We start from the raw sequence: 7,735 nt of genomic DNA, 5'->3' as shown, positions 1-7,735 counted from the left end.
ATAGTGGGACAACAAGACTACGACTCATGTAGTTACAAACTTCGTCATGAGCCAGATTGTAAGCCACAATCTCGCAAGATGTCGGTAAAAAAAGATTAATCACCTGTCGCATTAGTAAAAATAGCACCAAAAGCCTATTATTTGCAATTATGTAGTAGGATTATATTGAAGACAGTATATGCAACGGTTTCCAGAATTATCAGATATTCCATAGCCTGGCTTTCAAAGAAGATTTGGGTATAAAATCGTTATCTTCATAAAATTTGCCCAAGTTGAAAAATAAAGGTGAAATGCCAGGCTGAATGAGCTTCTAGCTACGAGCGTCACTGTTATGCGGCGGGACATTTGGATAGACATCATCTTTCAGATGCAGAAACATACCTAACAACTTTCCTTGATGTCGCACAACTCTTTCTTGGTGTTGCGATTTTTTCCTGTCAGTCCATATAAAGGGGAAACGTTGTTAGCAAGAATCTCAAAAAGTTCTTGACCGATTTGCTTTAAATATTTACAGAACAATCTAACAAACTTTCAGAAGGACATATCCAACCATACTTTCTTAACACGTATGATATATATACAAGGTGTTACAAAAAGGTACGGCCAAACTTTCAGGAAACATTCCTCACACAGAAAGAAAGAAAATATGTTATGTGAACATGTGTCCGGAAACGCTTACTTTCCATGTTAGAGATCATTTTATTACTTCTCTTCAAATCACATTAATCATGGAATGGAAACACACAGCAACAGAACGTACCAGCGTGACTTCAAACACTTGCTTACAGGAAATGTTCAAAATGTCCTCCGTTAGCGAGGATACATGCATCCACCCTCCGTCGCATGGAATCCCTGATGCGCTGATGCAGCCCTGGGGAATGGCGTATTGTATCACAGCCGTCCACAATACGAGCACGAAGAGTCTCTACATTTGGTACCGGGGTTGCGTAGACAAGAGCTTTCAAATGCCCCCATAAATGAAAGTCAAGAGGGTTGAGGTCAGGAGAGCGTGGAGGCCATGGAATTGGTCCGCCTCTACCAATCCATCGGTCACCGAATCTGTTGTTGAGAAGCGTACGAACACTTCGATTGAAATGTGCAGGAGCTCCATCGTGCATGAACCACATGTTGTCATACTTGTAAAGGCACATGTTCTAGCAGCACAGGTAGAGTATCCCGTATGAAATCATGATAACGTGCTCCATTGAGCGTAGGTGGAAGAACATGGGACCCAATCAAGACATCACCAACAATGCCTGCCCAAACGTTCACAGACAATCTGTGTTGATGACGTGATTGCACAGTTGCGTGCGGATTCTCGTCAGCCCACACACGTTGATTGTGAAAATTTACAATTTGATCACGTTGGAATGAAGCCTCATCCGTAAAGAGAACATTTGCACTGAAATGAGGATTGACACATTGTTGGATGAACCATTCGCAGAAATGTACCCGTGGAGACCAGTCAGCTGCTGATACTGCTTGCACACGCTGTACATGGTACGGAAACAACTGGTTCTCCCGTAGCACTCTCCATACAGTGATGTGGTCAACGTTACCATGTACAGCAGCAACTTCTATGACGCTGACATTAGGGTTATCGTCAACTGCACGAAGAATTGCCTCGTCCATTGCAGGTGACCTCGTCGTTCTAGGCCTTGCCCAGTCGCGAGTCATAGGCTGGAATGTCCCGTGCTCCCTAAAACGCCGATCAAGTGATTCGAACGTCTTCCTGTCGGGACACCTTCGGTCTGAAAATCTGTCTCGATACAAATGAACCGCGCCACGGCTATTGCCCCGTGTTAATCCATACATCAAATGGGCATCTGCCAACTCCGCATTTGTAAACATTGCACTGACTGCAAAACCACGCTCGTGATGAACACTAACCTGTTGATGCTACATACTGATGTGCTTGATGCTAGTACTGTAGAGCAATGAGTCGCATGTCAACACAAGCACAGAAGTCAACATTACCTTCCTTCAATTGGGCCAACTGGCGGTGAATCGAGGACGTACAGTACATACTGACGAAACTAAAATGAGCTGTAACATGGAAATTAAGCGTTTCCGGACACATGTCCACATAACATCTTTTCTTTATCTGTGTGTGAGGAATGTTTCCTGAAAGTTTGGCCGTATCTTTTTGTAACACCCTATATATATATATATATATATATATATATATATATATATATATATATATATATATATATATATGTGTGTGTGTGTGTGTGTGTGTGTGTGTGTGTGTGTGTGTGTGTGTGTGTGTCTGTGTGGGTGGGTGGGTGGGTGGGTGGGTTTGTGGGTGGAGCGGACTGACTGAGCATAAAACATTTTGAACTGGAACCCATGTCCGGACACAGAAAACAAGATTGCAAGATAGGTACGCAACAGGGTAGTCAAGATGGGGATGTGCTTATGTCGGATCTACTGATGTCATTTGACGTCTGTCTTACTTCTCTGATCCGGTTCGAGCCTTAGTCTGTGAAAGTTAGAGCAACATGGTTGAGTGCACGTTTGCAGAATAGACCTACATGATTCTTCTATACGGCGAAGCTCACGGTAATGGAAGAGGTACTCGTCTCTTTTATCAAGATCGTTATCCATAACGGCGGACTCCATTGCATACCCAATTACGCAACAACTTCTTGAGAGGGGTACCTTCACCGTCAGTAGGGATGACTGAGGTGCTCCAAGGAGACACCGCACGCCCGAACTGGAAGAGGCCGTACTGCACCACTTTTAAGAGAACCAGCCAAAGATTACACGAGAAATTGTGCGTGCAATGGATGTTGCTACCAGCAGCGCCTGGTACGTTCTGCATGACCAACGACGACATCCATATCACCACCAAAGGATACAGTCACTAATGCCAGCCGATTTTGCACCACGATTAAGTTTCCTTGTTGTTTCTTTTGCTATTAATGAGTGGAATTGCAAAACAAGTAATATAGTGGGTCACGCGTAATAAGTTACTTTTAAAAGTCGTCGCGTTACTAACATGTTTTCAAATGGAAGAGGTACTTTTCCGGACATGGGTTCAAGTTAAAAATATTATCTACTCAGTCTTCTCTACAACTCCTAGAAGTTTTTAAGGGGAATTTTAGAGCACCCTACTACACAAACTTTCTCCTACATATACTCTTCATCCTTATATATAATTTTTAACAAAAATCGTTTAGACAACTGTGTGCTGTGTTTTTTCCTTCATTGCAAACGCTTTTAACAGGAAACAGGAAAATTGTGTTTATAGCTTATCGGCTTATGATTAAAATACAACTCTGTAATCTGAATCGTTTGCAGCTTTGTAATTCTGCTCATCCACAGATTAAAACTACGCGAAATACTGCCGTTGAAACTACTGTCCTCACAGATCCAGCAGCTGGAGAGATCTCTCTCATACCCTCTATACCACTGAGGCCAACCGATTTAACCAATTCTTTCAAACGACTTCATTGTCCATTAAAGGTTTTGTATACAATAACGATAAACTAGGCTCAAGGAAGAGGAGGGAAGAGGAGATGGACAGAGAGGGTAGTGGAAGAGTAGATGGACAGAGAGAGAGGATGGTGGAGTTGGGGAAAGACAGAGAGAGAGAGCAGAGGGGTGGTGGGTGGGTGAGAAAGAGATGGACAGAGGGAGGGAGGAAGAAGGTGATGGACAGAGAGAGGGGGGAGGGGGCACGAGATTAGGACGTACATCCAATTCCAATACATATTTATCAATTGCGAAGCATAGGCGTGGTCTCTAGTAGAGAATAAGAGCCATCCTGTCACGCTTACCTGCGAGGTGCCGGGGTGGAGAAGAATTTGTACCTCTTTAATTCTGGCGAATTTTGCATGAAAACTAGCCATGCAATCGACCCTCTCCTTACCTACCACCTAATTAATTACGTGCACAACGGTAACGAAAGAAATTGATGGTGGACCCTGCTAGTTGCTAAAATAAGGAGTGCACAATCACAATAATTTAATAAAAATCGTAATCTACTCAGTAAAAAAGGGGAACTTTATCGTAATAAACGACAGGAAATGGGATTCAACATTTGTCAACGAAATGATATGCTGATTAAATATTACAATGTGATTTATTATAAATCAGAACACAAAGGTACTTGATTGTCGATACAAACAGTAGGCTAAAGGATAGGGTATACTGAACTATTATGAGAATAAGAGTTGGCTCGAGAACAAGGGGCTCCTACTCTCAGCGATGCAATAGATTGACATTGATGACTCTAGGTATTGTTGTTGTTGTTGTGGTCTTCAGTCCTGAGACTGGTTTGATGCAGCTCTCCATGCTACTCTATCCTGTGCAAGCTTCTTCATCTCCCAGTACCTACTGCAACCTACATCCTTCTGAATCTGCTTAGTGTATTCATCTCTTGGTCTCCCTCTACGATTTTTACCCTCCACGCTGCCCACCAATACTAAACTGGTGATCCCTTGATGCCTCAGAAGATGTCCTACCAACCGGTCCCTTCTTGTAGTCAAGTCGTGCCACAAACTTCTCTTCTCCCCAGAGCGCAAATGGGAACACATCGGGAAACAAACAAGGTGGACTTGTAGCAAAGCGAGCACGCATGCTGCTGAGATTCAGTATAAAAATGATAGGTCCTACAATGCCGGAGCCGCAAAATACTTTACCAGTCCTGAAACCTTCAGCACATCGTCGGTAGGCAGTGTTCTGATGATGTAGACGCCGACTCCTGCTGTGCAGTAACTCTGTTTCAACCTGTGGCGCCAGCCGGGGTGGCCGAGCGGTTCTAGGCGCTACAGTCTGGAACCGCGCGACCACTACGGTCGCAGGTTCGAATCCTGCCTCGGTCATGCATGTGTGTGCTGTCCTTAGGTTATGTTTAAGTAGTTCTAAGTTCTAGGGGACTGATGACCTCAGATGTTAAGTCCCATAGTGCTCAGAGCAATTTGAACCATCAATCCGTGACTTCGAATGCTGTCCAAGAATTCTAAGTTCTGCTCACGTGGCTGAAGCAGGGAAACTCATGCAAAAGAAGGCATGCAACCTCTCACAATACATATTTGTCAATTTCAAGGCATTGGTGGCGTCTTTAGTAGAGAATAAGAGCGTTCCCTTCACACTTACCTAGGGCAATCCTTACGATACCATTGTGTCTGACGAATACTCGCCATCAAGAATAGAGTACTGGGCTTTATTACTTAAGAAGTCTTTCAGCCACTCACATGTTTGGGAACCTACACTGTATGCTCATACCCTCGTTAACAATCAGCCGTGGGGCACAGTATCAATCGCTTTCCGGAAATCTAGGAATATGGAATATGCTTGTTGCCCTTCTTCCATGATCCACAAGATATCATGGTAGAAAAGGGGAAGATGAGTTCCATTATTTTTGCGACCGACTCATACATTGATGCTAAAAGTACGCTGAAATGCACACGAATTAGTGGCACCGGGGTTTGCTTTGTCCTAAAGACGCTCCTTTGATAGTTTCCCTGGCGCAACATCTGCTGACCTCATGGCGTTTACTATGTGGTGATGGTAAAAAGCCAGTTACTTGATGATGTAGAAGATGCCAGAGAATGTCGTGAGGCACACGTACGTCATATGCAAAGGCTCGAATATTTGTAATAGTGGAAGTATGGCAACGTCAAAGTCAAGTCTGCTTCAACTTCTGTGAGTGCCTGCCAAACTTTGCTCCGTTTACTGTGGAGGTCCTTGTTCGCTGGGAGCCTTTCTCTTACTTGCAAATGCCGCGCAGGGTAGCCTCGCGGTTTAAGGCGTCTTGTCACGGATCGCGCGGCTCCACCCGTCGGAGGTTCGAGTCCTCCCTTGGGCATGGGTGTGCGTGTTGTCCTTAGCGTAAGTTAGGTTAAGTTAGATTAATTAGGGTGAAAGCTTAGGGACCGATGACTTCAGCAGTTTGGTCCCATAGTCCTTAACACAAATTTCCAAGTTCCTTATTTGCAACGTTGTATGACGTGGCATCGCACGTTGCAGGAAAGGCTGTTGGTACAGGCATTGAGCTTCTCTCCTATTACATTTCCATTTGCCGTAAATTAAGAGTACAGTGTAGCGCATTTTCGCCCATTATTTGTACTCAGACGTCCTCACAGCAGATTTGAGCTTGTTGTTGTTGTGGTCTTCAGTCCTGAGACTGGTTTGATGCAGCTCTCCATGCTACTCTATCCTGTGCAAGCTTCTTCATCTCCCAGTACCTACTGCACCCTACATCCTTTTGAATCTGCTTAGTGTATTCATCTCTTGGTCTCCCCCTACGATTTTTACCCTCCACGCTGCCCTCCAATACTAAATTGGTGATCCCTTGATGCCTCAGAACATGTCCTACCAACCGATCCCTTCTTCTGGTCAAGTTGTGCCACAAACTTCTCTTCTCCCCAATCCTATTCAATACTTCCTCATTAGTTACGTGATCTACCCATCTAATCTTCAGCATTCTTCTGTAGCACCACATTTCGAAAGCTTCTATTCTCTTCTTGTCCAAATTATTTACCGTCCATGTTTCACTTCCATACATGGCTACACTCCATACAAATACTTTCAGAAATGACTTCCTGACACTTAAATCTATACTCGATGTTAACAAATTTCTCTTCTTCAGAAACGCTTTCCTTGCCATTGCCAGACTACATTTTATATCCTCTCTACTTCGACCATCATCAGTTATTTTGCTCCCCAAATAGCAAAACTCCTTTACTACTGTAAGTGTCTCATTTCCTAATCTAATACCCTCAACATCACCCGACTTATTTCGACTACATTCCATTATCCTCGTTTTGTTTTTGTTGATGTTCATCTTATATCCTCCCTTCAAGACACCATCCATTCCGTTCAACTGCTCTTCCAAGTCCTTTGCTGTCCCTGACAGAATTACAATGTCATCGGCGAACCTCAAAGTTTTTATTTCTTCTCCATGGATTTTAATACCTACTCCGAATTTTTCTTTTGTTTCCTTTACTGCTTGCTCAATATACAGATTGAATAACATTGGGGAGAGGCTACAACCCTGTCTTACTCCATTCCCAACCACTGCTTCCCTTTCATGCCCCTCCACTTTTATAACTGCCATCTGGTTTCTGTACAAACTGTAAATAGCCTTTCGCTCCCTGTATTTTAACCCTGCCACCTTTAGAATTTGAAAGAGAGTATTCCAGTCAACATTGTCAAAAGCTTTCTCTAAGTCTACAAATGCTAGAAACGTAGGTTTGCCTTTCCGTAATCTTTCTTCTAAGATAAGTCGTAAGGTCAGTATTGCCTCACGTGTTCCAGTATTTCTACGGAATCCAAACTGATCTTCCCCGAGGTCGGCTTATACTAGTTTTTCCATTCGTCTGTAAAGAATTCATGTTAGTATTTTGCAGCTGTGGCTTATTAAACTGATTGTTCGGTAATTTTCACATCTGTCAACACCTGCTTTCTTTGGGATTGGAATTATTATATTCTTCTTGAAGTCTGAGGGTATTTCGCCCGTTTCATACATCTTGCTCACCAGATGGAAGAGTTTTGTCATGACTGGCTCTCCCAAGGCCGTCAGTAGTTCCAATGGAATGTTGTCTACTCCAGGGGCCTTGTTTCGACTCAGGTCTTTCAGTGCTCTGTCAAACTCTTCACGCAGTATAGTATATCCTATTTCATCTTCATCTACATCCTCTTCCATTTCCATAATATTGTCCTCAAGTGCATCGCCCTTGTATAGACCCTCTATATACTCCTTCCACCTTTCTGCTTTCCCTTC

The sequence above is a fragment of the Schistocerca cancellata genome, chromosome 1 (genome assembly GCF_023864275.1).
Source record: "Schistocerca cancellata isolate TAMUIC-IGC-003103 chromosome 1, iqSchCanc2.1, whole genome shotgun sequence".
Classification (NCBI taxonomy): Eukaryota; Metazoa; Arthropoda; class Insecta; order Orthoptera; family Acrididae; genus Schistocerca; species Schistocerca cancellata.
The sequence above is the reverse complement of the archived record's forward strand: the minus strand, read 5'-3'. Positions refer to the sequence as shown.